This window comes from Pyxicephalus adspersus, chromosome 5 (genome assembly GCF_032062135.1).
Source record: "Pyxicephalus adspersus chromosome 5, UCB_Pads_2.0, whole genome shotgun sequence".
Taxonomy (NCBI): Eukaryota; Metazoa; Chordata; class Amphibia; order Anura; family Pyxicephalidae; genus Pyxicephalus; species Pyxicephalus adspersus.
This window is the reverse complement of record NC_092862.1, coordinates 71358973-71376470: the sequence shown is the minus strand read 5'-3', so window position 1 is coordinate 71376470 and position 17498 is coordinate 71358973. Positions and strand designations below refer to the sequence as shown.

General features: G+C 33.6%; 1 protein-coding gene across 1 annotated transcript in view; it reads right to left on the bottom strand.

The window, feature by feature from the left end:
• The window catches only part of CDH12 (cadherin 12), a 410196-nt gene that overhangs the window by 291874 nt on the left and 100824 nt on the right, over window positions 1–17498 (bottom strand). The window lies entirely within an intron of this gene.

Here is a 17498-nt window from a genome sequence, read left to right as displayed (position 1 = left end):
ATGTGTGTGGTTTTAATGTCAAAGGAGTTTTTTACTCTTTATATCAAATACTTTGCAAAGATAATATAACTTTCCAGCATTGATAATAAATCACTGCTTTTGGAATCAGCCTTCAGAATTTGGGATGACGTCTAGCTTTATAGGTTTTTATTGTAAAATAGTTTCCCAAATTTCCATTGGGTAGTGGTAAAAATCTGAATTTATGGTAATAAAAGCTCTGGCACAGTGGTAATCATTAAATAATTTACTCCATTGTTCAAAGGAGGGTATAGTATATTTTGTAGGGATTAGAAATTAGAGAAAGGTAAAGGAAAGTCAAAATTTTACTCAAAGTCCCCAATACAAGAAATATAGAAACATTTTCTATTGGCATTATTTGTTCTGGGGACAGATGTTTTTCTAACTTTGGGGCATTTCCTTTACTTTGGGAGGTTTCTGCTAACTTTCTGGTGCTTTCTGTACTTGGGGACAGAAAGTGAAGGAATTTATTTTTATTATAGTACGCGAGTCTTAACCCTTCCATACCATATCTGAAACAAAATAAAAAAAATTGACTTAAGATATACATTATTAAAAAATCATATAAATATTCAAAATATGTTTATACATCATCAGAGACTTGCATGTTTATTTGGCTTAAAAGGTACAAAAATGACTGACATTCCCTACAGTTCTTTAAAAAAATATCTCAAGGATATGAATTCATGAATTTTATCACGTGCACATCTATAGAAAGCCTCCAACCACAGATGTAATTCAATTTGTTCCAAGGCCACAAATGTTGGCAACAAAGTTGCAATATATAATTAAAATAGCTTTTACAATCTTGTTCAGATATTAATAAGATAGTGATCTTCTTGATAGAGACAAAAGTTCAAGGTGCAGAACCAATTATTAATTTCAAATTCATTTTTGACTATTCCTAGATCTAAATTGCATGTACTCGTTAGCAAGATTTGAAATGGCTGACATATCATTTAGAAATCTCCTCACCTGAGATGGAAAAGAGCTAAATATATAATTGCCGTGAGTGCCAAAACCCATCAGCACACTATTTTATCCAGCTAATTACCCTTTCTTTATAGGTGCTAAATTGTGCTGATGATTCAACCTAACAATGTAAGCGTTTGGCCAGGAATGGCTGTATCTTTGAATGTAGAAATGACCCAAGAGAAGTCTATAGACCAAACCAGTAAGGATTAAGATTACATACTGGCCAATTTATAATAATGCCTTTTTACCAAGTGTCCATACTATTTCTGCCAAATACTGCTTATGAAAACCCAATGGTCACCGATAAAACTGTCTGAAACAAAAGCATTATTTAAGTAATATGAATCAAATAATAGGTGACTGGGATTAAAGTCACAAATAGGCTAACAATGTATGATGTTGGCGTGATAGTCCCTGAAAATCCCACCACTGACTTACACCACCTACAGATTTAAGTTATCACCTAAACCTATTATTTTCAACATCACCCTTAAAGCCATAAAAAAAGCATATTTTCTTTTCTTTTACCGTTGGAACAGATCATATACAGCTGTGCTCAATTTTCCATACTAATTGGCACAACTTGTTCTTTGGAACCAGAAGGGCCATCATTGCTTTGTTTGCCTCCTATTGATTCCAGTGGGATTCACAACATTTGTAAACCCTTGGTGAACTAAATCTTTGTGGATTCACCAATTCCTATCCTGCATCAGCCCTAATTTCACCAAAAATTTAACCTCTTCTTTTACTGTTTGGGCCTTCTTCCAAAACCACCTATGATAAATGTAAAACTAGAAAAAATAGCATAGCTGACCGGTGGCAAATAACCCTATACTCATTTATGAATCCTCTGAAATCTTTATAAAGTGCACAAAAAAAGAAGTTTATGTTGGGGTATGCTTTGCAATGTAAGTAGGGGTACCCATCATTATATCAAGTTACATATTTCCATTAAACAAAATTATTTTTTATATGGATGGCATAAATCCATAAAAATCAATGATGGTATTGCTATGGTGAAAATCAATGCAAACAAAAGGTTATGTTACATAAAACAATAATAAAGGGAATTCTCACCAGTATATAAAGAAGAGCTGTGGAAGAAAATGTGTTGTTATATATATATAACCATAGAACTTGACCATAGAACCAGATCCATGGCAGGTGTTTATTGATAAAGAGGTTTAGTCTCTCTGATTGTATGTGCTATAAACTACTTTGCTTCTTTCTGGCACCATAAGAAAGATTTTATTTAGCTGTTTTGGACAAGCCATCAAAGTGAATGACTCTCTAGGTTTCAGCAGGAAGCTTGATGCCCAAAAAAAACAGGAAATTAGGAGAGCTGGCACCCAATTGACATTTAGACAACTGTGGATCAAATTTGGTACCGTGCCCAGGCTAGGCTTTACCATAGAGGGAGATGAACTGGCCCACAGCAGGAATGGATTGCAAGAGAGACAACTGAGTCTGCTTTCATTCTTCCTGCCCTGTTAAATAATTTCACCTGCAACACAGGTAGGTTAAATCCAATATTATATCTTGCCACCATATTATCCGGGCATATGTTTCTGTGACTGTCCAAGAAGGGATTTCTCTTGCCCTAAAAAGATATCCTGACACTTCACGTTGAGTCTTGTGAATGGAAGGAAATATTTGTAGCGAGGCAATACATTATACACAGGGTCTTCTAATTGCCAATCATTTTGCAAGTGATCCTCTCAACAAGTAGGGGGTCCATTCCTACCCTCCTCTAATTTTCATCAGACAACCAAGGGGACAGGAATTCTCAATCCCAGCTCATGGAGCTCATGATTGGGTTGTCTGTTTTTCCTGGTTGCCTTGTTCCTGTGACATCAAATGTATAATTCATCAAAAACATTTTAAACAACCTGGAAATGTTAATACCCCTGCATTAAAATAAAGAAGACATTTCCTTTATATAATGTTAAAAGGACAGTGAAAAAAATACTTAATTTCATTTTGCTACTTCATTATTTTGTGTAATGAAGTCTAAATATTTGTTATCATCTGTTTTACAGGTAGCAGGAACATTCCTTTTCCAGATAGTAATTGTTTCCTTCCTTTATTGGATGCAATTTGTTCAAATTAGATTATTTCTATTAAACTTTGGATGAGTAATGTGTTACTTCATACACATTAATAAATATAAGGACTATTCTAGTCTTTTAACGTCACATATGTAACAAGAATAAGTCCATTTTTGTACTATAAAGAAATAATGACATTTATGGAAGATTTATAATTTAACAGCTTGACGTTCACATTTTTGAGGCTGTACCTAAACTTCAAGTGCACCTTACTTTACATTAGCACCTTTGCATATATTTACCACAGATGATTTTATTTCCTATTTGTAAGCCTCATTTTGCATGCAGAATACTATTTAATCCAAAGGAATGCCATACTTTTTCTGAATATTAAAAATCTATACAGATTACAAGCTTTTTTTTGTGTGTGTTTTCTGAAAAAAGCAATTTTACTTATTTTAACTAATACTTCCCTGGCAGAACCTCCTCTGATCCTCCAATGGTTGTGGGTAAGCCCCATGTATGCTCACTTAAAATGCAGGACAGTTGGTTCTACATTGTATGTGATGTTAGATGCCTGTGACTGACGTGACTGATGGGTGGTGTTTCATGGAGATCAAGAGGAGAAAGTCTACAGAAGCAAGGGATAAGGAAAGGAAAACTGTTCTTGAATGGTTCTGAAAGTCTACCCTAGGTTCTAGCAAAAACAAGCATTTAATTGTTGCAATGTGCGGAAAGTATCTTCCAATACTTTGTAGTTGTAGGTAAGCTCTTAAAATGCAGGATTGCTGGTCCTGCATTGTCGGTGATATCATGCCATAGATCTAAATTGCATGTACTCGTTGGCAAGACTCGTTAGATATCATGTCAGAGGCATGTGATAGACAGGCAGGGAGTCAAAGAGAAGACCAGACGCACACAAATTGAAAGTCTGTTGAAGCAAGGGATAGGGTATGGAAAACTGGTATTTAATGATGTTCTAGCAAAGCAAAGCAAAAAAGTTTTCCATAAAAGCAAGAGTATTTTTTTGTGGTGCCCAGCTTTAACCTGCCTCTAAGTATTTATTTGATTCAAGGTGGTTCTTGCAGATGCCTTGTTTTGTATTTCACATCTCCTTGGATCTCTGGAACCTCCCTAGCTCTACATGATATTGCCATTTTAAGTTATGAACTTGTAGCTCTGCCCCACTACCATCATTCTTCAGTGTAATGTGCTACGCCTCTATAATCAACTGCAGGCAATCCTTGTGAGGGCACAATATTTCCTGTAACTGCTGCAAAAGCACAAATAGCAAAGTGTATTCACATTAAAGAAGCACTTAAGAAACAAGAACAAATGTATTTCATAGTTTTCATACAATATACTGTACCTTATTGGTTTTTTTTTCCCTGATACATTTGATTCGCGTATTTTCATGTCTATACACAAAGATTAAAACAAATCAAGCATGGATGTGTAATAACAGTAAAGATGGCTGACTTTTTATCTATTTAGTGCTTTTATTAAGTTCCTGTTCCCATGAGTCCATATTACCTTGAGCAAGTGCACTACAGCTCCATTCATTTCTATTAAGGGTTATACCTATGGCAGCATTTAGTGACCCTACAGAGTATGGCTCTCCCCATAGGAATGAATGAGTTTGCAGTGCACATGAGTGGTATGAAGATGTCTCGATGGGAGAATCACATTATTACAGAAGATTACTAGATTGGAAACAAATATGTGCCATGTGGACTGCACTCAGGGGGTTGATGGCATACATTAAAATGTGACATGAAGCAAAGGTATAATTATCCTCAAAAGCCTTTATTACGCATCTTCTACTAAATAAAAAAATTGGTCTGCTGTATGAATAATGCTGAGTTTTGAAAATAATGCTGCCACAGATAGATAACTTATAAAAGGGGAACATTTGATTGGCTGACGCCAAGTGATTTTTTAGTACTATTTAGCCAATGAACAGAAGCAGGACATGCAGTATAAATAAAGAGAAATAGTACCAATGACAAATAAAATTGTCCAGTTCTCCAATGACTGTTGAAAGTAAATGCTACAGATCAAAATGTATATGGTCACCTGTGAACTATCATCATCAACAGCCATGTTGACTGTAGTACTGCTTGTGTTTTTATGATCAAATCTTTTTGCTATATGCAGGTGTAATAAATGTTTGTGGTACAGTTGTTTTTCCTTTAAACGGACTTATTTATTTGTCAGTAAGCCGGTAATTTACTAAACCTTGCCACAAATAATAACCCCTAATCTAATTTAAATATAACTTGATTGGGTGTTTGAAGTAAACCCAGAAGAACTGGTATCATGACCCTTGAGTAAATAATCACCTGATTTAGGAGGTATTCTGTGAATTTCTAGCTGATATGTAAATTGCTAGGAAACAGATCAAACAGAATTTTTGAAAAGATACATCAAAAAACACTGCTGGTTTAGTTTATTAAAATTTCCTGAAGGTGGACCATACTTTACCAAAAAATAGCAAGATTAAACAAAACAAGGCTTATTAAATTATGTACTCATTTACATATATGCTTTAAATGATCATTTGATTTCATTTACTATAATTTTTCTATGTAAATTATGTAATAAAAATATAAATATTATGAACATATAATAATGCATTTAAGGTATATTGAATCTACACCTATTTTAATAGTAAAACATTATTGAACCTAATCTTCGTGTTTTCAGGTGTGGAGTAACTTATAGGGTTGCTATTAAAATGTTTGCAATTTTTTCTTATCTTCACCACTTTTTTCAACTACATTAATTAAATAGTTTGCACATGGTGAAGTCTTAAATGTAGACTGATATGAACCATACCTGTGTAAAAATGAAGATGAATTACACCTTTAGAATCAGCTTATATTGCCATCTGCTTGTAATTAACATTTGGGAAAACAAAAAAAAAAAAAAAAAAGATACTCTATTTTAATCTTAATCAATACATTCATCAAACTTAAGGTCTATCTAAACCTGTTTAAAAGCTTTTGATTTTAATTATCACCTAATAGTTTGTAATTACATACCAATAATTGAAAAAAATATTTAGCCTCTCTAGTTGGCAATAAAGTTAAAGCGGACCTTTCATAACAGTTTATAAAAGAGTGAATAACCCTTCTATATAACAAAGTAATGTCATTACATCTTTTTGAAATACTTTTTTTTAAGTTAGAAGAGGAGGGCCCCTACCCTTCTGTTTTCACCATTGGAATGGTAAAGCCTGAATGGGAAACCCAGACGTATGTATCCCAAGCTTTGGGCTGCTCCTTCTGCTGATCTCATGCATGTGCAGTAAAATCCACCCTCTATTATATTTTCAGGAGGAAATTTCTCCCCGATCTTGCACCTGGGCATTGCGAGATCGGGTGAAGTAGGAAGAACTCAGAAGAAGACTCTAGAATATACGGTAGCACCTGCTGGCTTCTCTGTGTCGAAATCCAGGACAGCGCAAGACCTAATGGAATTTGATTGGGGAGGGATCGAGGGCTCTGGGGTGCCTTTGTTCTGATAGCTTGATTTAAAAAAAAGCAACCTCACTAGGCATAGATAGCGCTATAAACCTAATTTGTCTATTGTGATATGGGAGTGCAACAAAAGAAGATCAGTGCCTCACACTCTCACATCTTGCATACTATTGAGTGAACCTGAAATGGATTTCCTAGTATTCATTTGCAACTAACTACCAAATGCTTTAAATTGTTGACCAAATCTATTCCAGGTTTTCTGGATCACCCAGGTCCACCCATGATAGTGTATCTTCTCCAGTCTTGAAGATTTTTAATAACTTAGGTCTGATGCAACAAAATTGAGAGAAAATCACACAGTGTATGGCTAGCATTAGACTGCACAATTTTACAGCAGATACCAGGTTATGGTGGTACCAGAAGTATTTTCCTGCTTGAGCAATGGAAATGTTCACTTTTATTTTTTTCCTTACTTTTTAAGTAAGCAGGGTCACCTTGATTTAGGATAAAGGTAAGATTAGGTAGGTTTAAGGTTGTTAGGATTGGGCATACAAATAAGGTTAAAATATTCAGGGTTGTTTAATGGTTACATTTCTGTACTGGTGTCACAACAATTATCACAATCTCCAGCTGTTTATTATATTGCTATTTCTTAGTCAACAATATAGCTAGGAACTTTGCTATTGTTATACATACATCATGACAGTGAAAATTAGATGTAGGTTGGCTGAACACTTTGTACTTTGCAAATAAACTTCACAATAAAAGGTGAACAGCATAATTGTTCCAAGAATTATGAATAGAAATAATGTTACAAATACCAATAAGTGAATCTATACAAATTTTTTTTTAGAAATGTATAACATTTAGTATATTTGGAGGCACCTATGAAAAAATGAACCCGTCAAAAATGAAAATGATATTTTGAACTAAATGATGTAGTACAGGATATCCGCTGCAATATATATATATATATATATATATATATATATATATATATATATATAAATATTTATATGCACTTATATATATATATATATATAAATATTTATATGCACTTCCCGCCCCAGGGTGGTTATGCTCGTTTTTTACATTGTATCTTTGGAAGAAGCCACAGTAGCCATTCAGCGAGAACTTCAAACAGGTCTACTTTTTTAACCTTCATAAAATGCAGAGTAATAGAATTAGTAGTTTACACAAGAAATATATGATTGTTTGTGTTTCTAGTTCATTCTAGGAAGTGGGAAGGGCATTGCATTATTGGCAAGATCAACAAATATTTTCCGCACAAAACTAATTTTAGCCCAAAATCAAAGACTATTCCAATCACTATATTTGATTACTTGTAATTTACTAAATGTTTGTTTGTCCAGGTTTAGGTATGTTTTACCTAGCATCTTTAGTCCCCCCCCCCCCCCCCCTCATTATCAAATTAAAACACATTATTCTATTATGGTCACCTGGACTGGTTATAGGCATATATGGACAGAGCCTAATCTAGAAGTCAAACCTCTATTCACACTGTAAAACTAAAGAACTCAAAACAGGAAATCAGACATTCCCTCGGACATTCCCTGGAGAAATGTGTTTCAGAGGCAGTAATTGATTTTACATCAGGTTTTAGGGAATGTCAGATTCCTTGCTTAATAAATAGAGCCCTAAGTGTTCACATACAAAATGTAACTGATATATTATAGCAATATAACAATATACATATATATAAAATCTGTCCATCAATTTAATATCAAATATATGGTAAATGTTAATCAAAAATTACACAAAATTGCACAGAGCATTATTTTTTGTTAACAGTTTAACTGGTAACTATTAAAATTGTTTACTTTGGTTCAATCAGAGCACAACTGATAAACATTGAATTACATTGAACATCAACTCCAATGGACCAAGATCCCCTGCTATATATTAATAATTCTATCTAACTGACCAACCATATGAAATGGAAACATCAGACTAATATGTTTATTTTGGGCCAGTTTCAAATATCTTTAGTAGATTTTGAGATTTAGTAAAAGATTAATAATTAAAACACCCTAAGTTTTCTTTTTTACATTGGAGACTATGGGGCTTACTATATTACTTTTGTTTACTACCTAATAAATTAGTAACCTAGAAGAAAAATGTACAAGATAAGAGTATATACTTGCTTACTTATTTGACAACTCTGATTTTCTTTAAAAAAAGAACAAAACAATTGTCCTATGTTAACCAAAGTTCATTTAACATAAGGAAGCTGTGTTTACTAATCCAATCAAATCTCAGGATTTTTTAGTAAAAAAAGGAGACAGGAAATGTGCCTTATATAAAGTTGAATAAATGAAATGAACACTGTTTCATAGTTTTACTTGACTAACGGAACAATCACTTAGCTAAATGAATTCTAATGAAGATTTATTTACTACTGTAATCAATTCCACACAGTAAATTATATGATTTACCTTTAAAAACAAGTCAATAATGGCTTCCACTATATTACTATCTTTACTGTAATTTCAAACTTAACCTAGTTCCAGGTTTTAATGTAATGAAGTGACCCATTTGCCTCTTTAGGCAACAATAAAAAAATAATAATAGAAAAAAACAAGTTAAAGAGCAAATTCTAAGGATATAAACATCATAACCATTGCACTAAATTACTATATACTATAAATGTAAATTCTGATATCATGACAACATTCAGTAAGTTATTACATTGTAAACTACCAAAAATAAAAATTATACTTCTGAAGTTGAGGGAACCACTTTAAAAAAAATAATTGAAAATTAAAAAAAAAAAAACCAAGATAAATAGGTGCAATATATAGCCATTCAGCAGGGAGATGGTGCCCTTTAAGTGAGTTTAAATTCAAGCTGAATAGAGTAGCTTTAGGTTGATATATGGTATTTATGATATCTTGTATGCTTTTTTCCTGACCTGTGGTGACCCCCTTCTGCAAAGGGCATGCTGCTATGTAACACTAACATTACAGAATAGAACATATTATTCAATGCAGTTAAAAGTAGGTATATTAATATTATGTGGCTTAGCGTCGCAACCGTTATGTACAATTAGCACTTGTTGTTTATATTTTTCTATTGTGGTTATAATGGGCTTATAGTTAAGAATTTTACTATTGTTATGCACACATCATAGCACTAAATATCGGATAAAAGTTGGCTGAATACATTGTACTGTGTCACTTCTTGGCAAATGATCTTAACATTTAAAGGTCATTTGTATAAAAAAATACATACACATTTTCATGCATACAGCATACCTGTCTTCAAAGCTATGAACTGAATTTATGGCTTCTTTACCACATATACTAACCAACAACTTCCAGGCATTCCAAATAAATGTGATCCAGCAAACCTGGAAAAGATTTCTTCAAAGTCATTTGCTATTTGTTAGCAAATGTTTTGAATCCTGGACCAGATCCATTCCAGGTCTGCTGGATCACCCAGCTTCACTAATGAAAGTGTATCCTCTCCAGCCTGGGAGATATTTAAAAAGTCCTTTCTAAGTGTAGGTACTCAAAGATATTTAAATGAATTCATCTAAAAAAAACATATATCCTATGGATTTTATCCTAAGCATAATGTGGTATTGTTTCCAATCGGCAAAATGACAAAAATAACTGCAAAAGTATGTATCTTGTGGACATGTTTCTCAGCTTTGCTCATCCCTACCCCTGGGCTGCCCTCACTCCATTTTTTTTAAAGATATAATCTTTATTAGGATAATAAAGAAGTAATTTACATCAAAAAATTCCATCTTGACATAAGTAAGAAATGCCAGATAAAACAATGTTATGAAAGGTTAAACATACAGAGTAGTGTCTTGAATAGTACAAAGAATTGTTAACAATCACATAGGTACAAAATTCCATATTTCTCAGTTTTATCTATGCAAGAACTTATGGTAGCCACCCAGGCTGGATTTCAAAAAGGTCTGCACCTGTCAATGTCTTTTATATATGAAATGATAGGACTTGTAGTTTATTTAAGAAATATGTGTTTTTTGTCTAGTTTATCTCATAAAAAATGATTGGAAGAACTTTGCATTTCTAGCACGATCGTCTGTTTTTTTTTTTTCAGTACTGGGGTTTAGACCTCGCCTAAATGCCACCCCATGTCCAATAAGAGCTCATTAGCCCAATCGGATGACTCATATTGAGTAGTCAGAATTCAGAAGGTAGACCTACAGGGCCTATATTTATTCACGCTCTCCAAGGCTGAAGAGGATACATTTTCATCAGTGAAGCTGGGTGATCCAGCAAACCTGAAATGGATTTTGTCCAGGATTCAAAACATTTGCTAGCAAATAGAAGAAATCTATGTGTCTCTGTGAGTTCAGAGAGTTAATACAAAAATGCAATAGTGTAGCAATAAATACATTTATTAGTTCTGAGAAGTCCTAAAGATTCTGTTACACCGATACATGTCATGCTATGCATTCTTAACTGTGAGTTAAAATTTTAGTGCCACTGACAATAGAGGGCATTGAGAAAATACCTTTTTGATGGAAAATATTTTTTCTTAAAGCTAATATACTTGTATGTGAACCTAACTGCCATATTACAGCCTTGGTTTTATTCCCATTATGCCCTACTGTTGTTCTTCTGTTCAGTCTCATGAACTGCTTTCTTCTCATGCCTAATAGACTTTTACTTCAGTTTTTACCAGCAGCAGCCCCCTGCCTCTGCTTTGAATGGGGATCTGCTGGGAACAGCAGGTTAAGAGAATTGTGCTAAAATAACTCTATCAGTCTCTTGATCCAAAAGTACCACTGTGCATGCCAAAGGCAAAATATCCTCCAAATGAAAACATACAGAAGCAAAGAATGTTAGTTACTGCAAGATCAACACTTCAGAAAATTAATAGGTTGAAGACAAAAGTAAGAACAAGGAAAAGTGAATTTTTTATACAGAATGTTCCTTAGGCAGATGCCTTGTTTGCCTATGTGTTCTAGTCTACAACCAAAGATTCTGAAAATAGTAATTTCTTTTCCTTTGTCAAGTGACAAATATCTACAATAGAAAAAAACACAGGGATGCTCATTTTTGCAACAACTATGAAGTGTTCTGTTGTGTGGACTGTTTTTCAAATAGCAGTTTTAGGATTAGAATTAGTTTAGGGGTTTTCTTCCTTTCTACATAACTGACACCATTTTCCAATTGCCAACTATATTGTACATATCAGTTTCTCTCAGAGATCTCTATTTGAATAACGTTTGCTAGTTTATTCAAATTTAGATTGTCTATAGAATTTTTGAACTAATTGCAAGCCAGCTAAATCTCCAGATTGTTGAAGCTCAATTGTCACAGACATTGCTGGGGTGAAGGCAGGGGCAAAAATATTAAATGTTTTGGAATTTTAAATCTTTTCACATTTTTTGTACATTGTACACTAGAATAATTTATTATATTTATTATATACTTATTAAAAGTTAGTTGTCACTATCCCTTTCAATCGCAACATTTATTCATGGGTCCTCCCTAGTATTTCAACCAGACCAGTCTGTAGGCATAGAACTTAGGTGGGTGGAAAAAATGGGCAGGCAGTGAGCACGCCATCTTCTTGCACATACCAGACCCAATGCTGTCCCTCAATAGTGTAGAAGGAGCATAGTTAGGTGATGTTGGCTCTTCTTCACAACCTGTCAACCAATTATTTTGTTAAACAAAGATATTTTTTGTTCCCAGAAGTAACCCAAGGTCAGTAATGTCATCCATAGTTGTAAATCCATTGTCCATAATGATGAGTGACAACCCAACGATATAAACAGCTGCTGCCAAATGACAGATTCCTCAGCTGTACATAAATAGATATGGGAATTCCTTTGTTCACTTTCCGTCCATTGCAGAATCTGAAAATTCTGACATTGAGAGTTTAAGTGACACATAAAGTACAGAAAGTAAACACACATAAATTGTGCTGGTACATAAAAATATATGCAGTATTAAACTTTTACAACATTAGCATTACTCATCTTGATTGAAAAAAGGTTTTACATTGTCCAAGGACATGATTGATCCTGTATTACTTCTTAGGACATAAATAAAGTTTTTTTTTTTTTTTTTGTTTTTTTTTATGTGTAAACAAAAAAGAGAAAAAAGTATACATAAGTATTTACCAATCATACTTATAAATTTGTGGATGAATGAATATACATTTAAAAATAGAGTTTCTATTGACTCTGAAAATACATGTATTGTAAATAAAAGCATTGGGTTGCTAATCAGCAACATGACAATAAACACGGACTTGCTGTGCTTAATATGTGTTCCTGTCTATAATTTAGGATTTATTCATGAAAAAAAAAACTTTTTTTTCTTTTTTTTTAAACTTAAGATGGAAGGGACATCTCTATACCAACTTGAAAATTCAGTGGCCATAGACTTAATTGCAAATTGCTTGAATTGTTAGTGTAACCGAATTTCTGTACATTTTCAATTCCATAAAATATGCCAAATTCAAGTAAAATTTTATCTATTCCAAATGTCTATGCTCATCCCGATTTCCTCCTTCTAGATTCTAATATTTACTGCGGTACTGCGCTTCAATGCAGTTAATTATACATACAAATATATTTTAGCACTCTCTAAAGTAAAGTGCAAACATTTTACACATTAATTTAAAATACGCTTAAGGCAAAATTTCTTTTTAGTATTAAAACAGGAGCATCTGTTCAGCATGCTTTTCTGAAAACAACTGCTTTACGGTGCTATGTAATATGCTAGTGCTTTATAAATAAAAGATAATAATGATTATAATGCACTATAAGCTTTCAAAGTTACCGTAATATGTCTGTAAGGAAAGAAAATTGGTTTAGAATAAAAATTCTGGCTCTAGTCTGATAATATTGTTACAAAGGTCAAATTGAGATATAATGTGTGAGCAGGAGTGATGTAAATATGTATGGCACATTTCTAAATCAGGCATTCATGATACCAAATGATGTCGGAGAAGCTTAAAGGATAACTGTTCCTTCAGTTATCTTGTTTCCTTGCCTCCTTTGACCTAAAGTAATTCACACTCCCCCTCCACCGAGTTATACTTACTAAAATATTGGTGTTTCCCGACAGCCACCGCTTGGTCTTTCTGTTTACATCCAGTGATGCCTTTGAAAAGCTCCTTAGACTTCAAGACATAAAGCTGTACATGGAGTTTCTTTTAATTAACAAATACTTGTATTTTGTTTGAAAGCAAAGTTATTCTTTTATCAAAGAGTAAACAACTCTTTTGTCAAAAAAATGTGATCATTTATAAACAAAGTCTTTTTTCTGTCCATCCTAATAATGAAAGTGGTAATCACTCGAAAGGATTGCCACTTTCCAGCAGAATCACCACTTTTTGTAGATCATAATTTATTAAGTGGTAACAGCCCATAACATTTGCACCAGTGATATATTCTTTCCCATATAAAAAGGTATTTTTAAATTTTTACCCTATTGTGTCGTGGATGAAGATAGCATTGCAAATTTTATGTGTTTTACAGGTATTTAGTAGACATAGAAAAACATGCTGTCTGCCATAGCGAAGCTAAATTTCCTATATATATGTTGTTTTTTGATCAGTTTTGCAAAATACAACTCAACTCAAAATACAATGTTAACTTTTTAAGTTAACTGCGAAACCCATAAACATGGCAATCATGAAAATTTCTTTTAAAAAACATAGTACTTTGTAAGTCTAAGTTTGTTTGGGAAAACATAATTTTAAAACCCCTGAGGACTTTTTGAGTTAGTTAAAAAGCATGCTGACAAATTGCTGTTGTTACTTTTTAAAACAATATATCATTTAATGTGTTGCAGTTTTATAATGTTTCATTTATATTTTTAGTTACTTAAAGAGAACTTAAACTCAAACAACAAAACTTCACCAGGAGAGACTAAAAAATGTTTTGGCTCTTGGTGGCTTTTTGTTTCAGCTCTACAATTTACAGCGGAGACATGTAAGGACAATGTAACTTCTGCGCATGTGCAGAAGTTACATCATCAGTGGCTATCCAAGGGAAGTCCTCCGTGGAGCCGCAGTGAAGGTGGCACCTTCCAAGAATGCAGCAATGTCAGGTTCCGTACGTGCCATAGTGTGCCAGAGTATGTGCCATAATCATCAAGCATGCTGTGTATTCTTGCTGATTATGGCAGAAGCGCAAAAGATCACAGATCTTTAAAAGATCTGTGCCAGTGAAAGGAACTGCAGGTGAAAATTAAGATCCAGTAATCAATGAAAACATCAGCTTTCACCTCTTATCAGGATAGGCCTTGCTTCAACTGGCTAATAGTTGTAAGGGTCAGGTCTACCTCTATCATTCAAAAAGCGTGACCAGCTATGTATTATAGTGAGCGTCTGAAAGCCAAAATATACACGTGATCAATGGTTTATATTCACCTCCCAGGGAGAATTACTCTGTTAGCTAAACACTTCCCTTTATTGGCAGAAAATGTATTTAGAAATAACATTATTTAAAGACAACAGTTTAACGGACTTATGCATTTAAGAGATTTAACGCTTTGTTATGCACTTCTCAGTAATACCTCACTATAACTAACATTTACACTTCCGTAATCTACATAACCCATACTTCCAAAGATTTAAAAATATTTTTTGACTTGACTACATGAATGTTGCATAATTAAGGATACAGAATAAACAGACTTTCACTTAGACTGAACAAATCATTGTGCAAAGTGTTTATCAATATAATATATTCTTCTTTGTAAATCACAATAATCTTTTCTGAAATCAAAATATTTTTATGAAGATCTGTTTAAAGTGTTGGGAGATTTGCAATTCATAATTTCTCAAAAATCAAAATTCATACATTGTACGATTCTCTGTAGATTGTACAATTCTGCATGAATATATTCAAATTAGAATTTGACTTAATTTGTCTCATTTGCAATTCCATTTTCTCAGTTCATCTAGTTGAGATGCCACATGAGTTTCTACCTTTGGAATCTACACATAACTACATATTACATACTTTCTTTTGAGGTAGTTTGAAATTCTAGAATAATGGCAAAGTAACACTAGGAGAGGTAACATGAAAAGTATTGAGATCTGCTGATCTCTAGATTTCCCTGTTACTGTACGAGTTATACTAATGTATAAAAAATGTAATTAATATAATAAATGGTGAGGTGCCTATTTATTGTATCAACTAATTCAGATCAACAAGATCAATTATTCAGAAAACTATGTGCTGCAGGGGTTGGCTAAATGGAGTGACTGTAAGGCAAAGAAAGGCATTGAAGCATTCATGGGCAAACTACACTTTTGCTTTATCGAAAGAAGAAAAAAACAAACATTCTGTAGATTTCCAATGCTGTCAGTTCAAACGTGAATCTTACAGCAGGGGTGATGTATTTCTAAGTAATCCTCAACATTTTTTACAAATCTATTACTTTCGTTATTACTTTTACCAATATAATTTTCATGCATAATATTCTACTTATTATTTCTTTCAACAGCATTTTAACAAATGATTCAATAATAAAGTTCATAGCCATGTTTGAATAATGTAATAAATGAATACATTTGTAAAATTAATTATAGTTTTTTTGGGAATCCCTAGGCTACAATAACAGGTGCAAGGGTAAGTTTGATACTTTGTTTATTTTTGACAAAATTAGATATGTTGGTTTGATAGTATTTAGTATTAACTGTCTACATTGAGATCTGGGCATTATTGTGTTTTTGTTTTTTCTTAAAAAAATAATAAAACCATACCACACTATCAGCAGGAAGGGGTGGAAATGACAGACTCGTGGTATGTCTTTTCATCTGACTTCCTCTTAGTTGTGCATCGTTTGTCATCTCATCGGACTGGCAATAAATTTGGCCTCAATCTATGTGTGCAGTTTTATTTGCTTGTGTATTATATATCATCTCATGTGTCATCTAACAATCAATCTTGTTTGCAGTTTCATCTGCTCTGTATGGTATTCCTATTATCTTACATGTACCCCAAATACAATCTATTTAATTTTTTGGCCATCAGTTTAGGAATACGTTATTTGTTCATGTAACCCTAGTTATGTGCCTACTACTTCTTTTACTTATTCCATTTTAGGATTTAGGCCACGTAACCGAACTAGGAATCCATCTGCATCCTTCCCTTTTTTAAATCCTGACTCTAATAAAATTTGTCTTTCATCCTCTGTCTCCATATCTGCTGCTGAACTTTCCTATGGAGGCCCACGCTTTACAAACACACTCCAACCTGGCAAAAAAATGGTTGTGGCATGGGTCAAAATTCTCCTCTCTCTGTATCTTCTCAACATTAGTTTGCTTATCATTTCAGATGCATTCTATCCACCATTTTGACACTGTTCCCTTTGTAGGTAATGTTTCCTATCAGCCCTGTGGCCTACACATACAGCCCTACACACCCCAGACCCTAGTATCCTACTACTAACTTCTTACTTTCAGCTTCATTACATCTTGGCTTTCCTTACACCTCCCAGACCGAGTGAATAGAAGAGAAACCTTCATAACCTAAGCAACACCATAAATTTAGACTCCTTTGTGTCACTTTTTTCTAAGATCACATTTCTGTACAAAGCTTTCTAATATAATTAACATATAAGAATGACCTGAATCACTTTACCACTGCTCTTACTGTTGCCAGGCAAAATTACTTCAAGCATGCAACTCACGCTGCTCTTTGCAACATATGACTTCCTCCTAAACACTACATCTCTTTCTCCTAGTACTACCTTATCGGCTCAAGACAAAATCACTCACTTCAAAGATAAATGCAACATAGAAAGAAGTGATAGCTCACTGCATAACTTCAACCAAGGTAATTGCATTTACCTATAACACCTCCTTTACTTCCTTTAGCCCTTTTAGTTTGCATTAGGTTGTCTTTTTTCCCATATCTCCTTCTATTAGTTATCCATTTGACCCTCTTCTACCCTGGACTCTGCACTAACCAAACATTTCAACCATTCCTTCTCCCATGGTG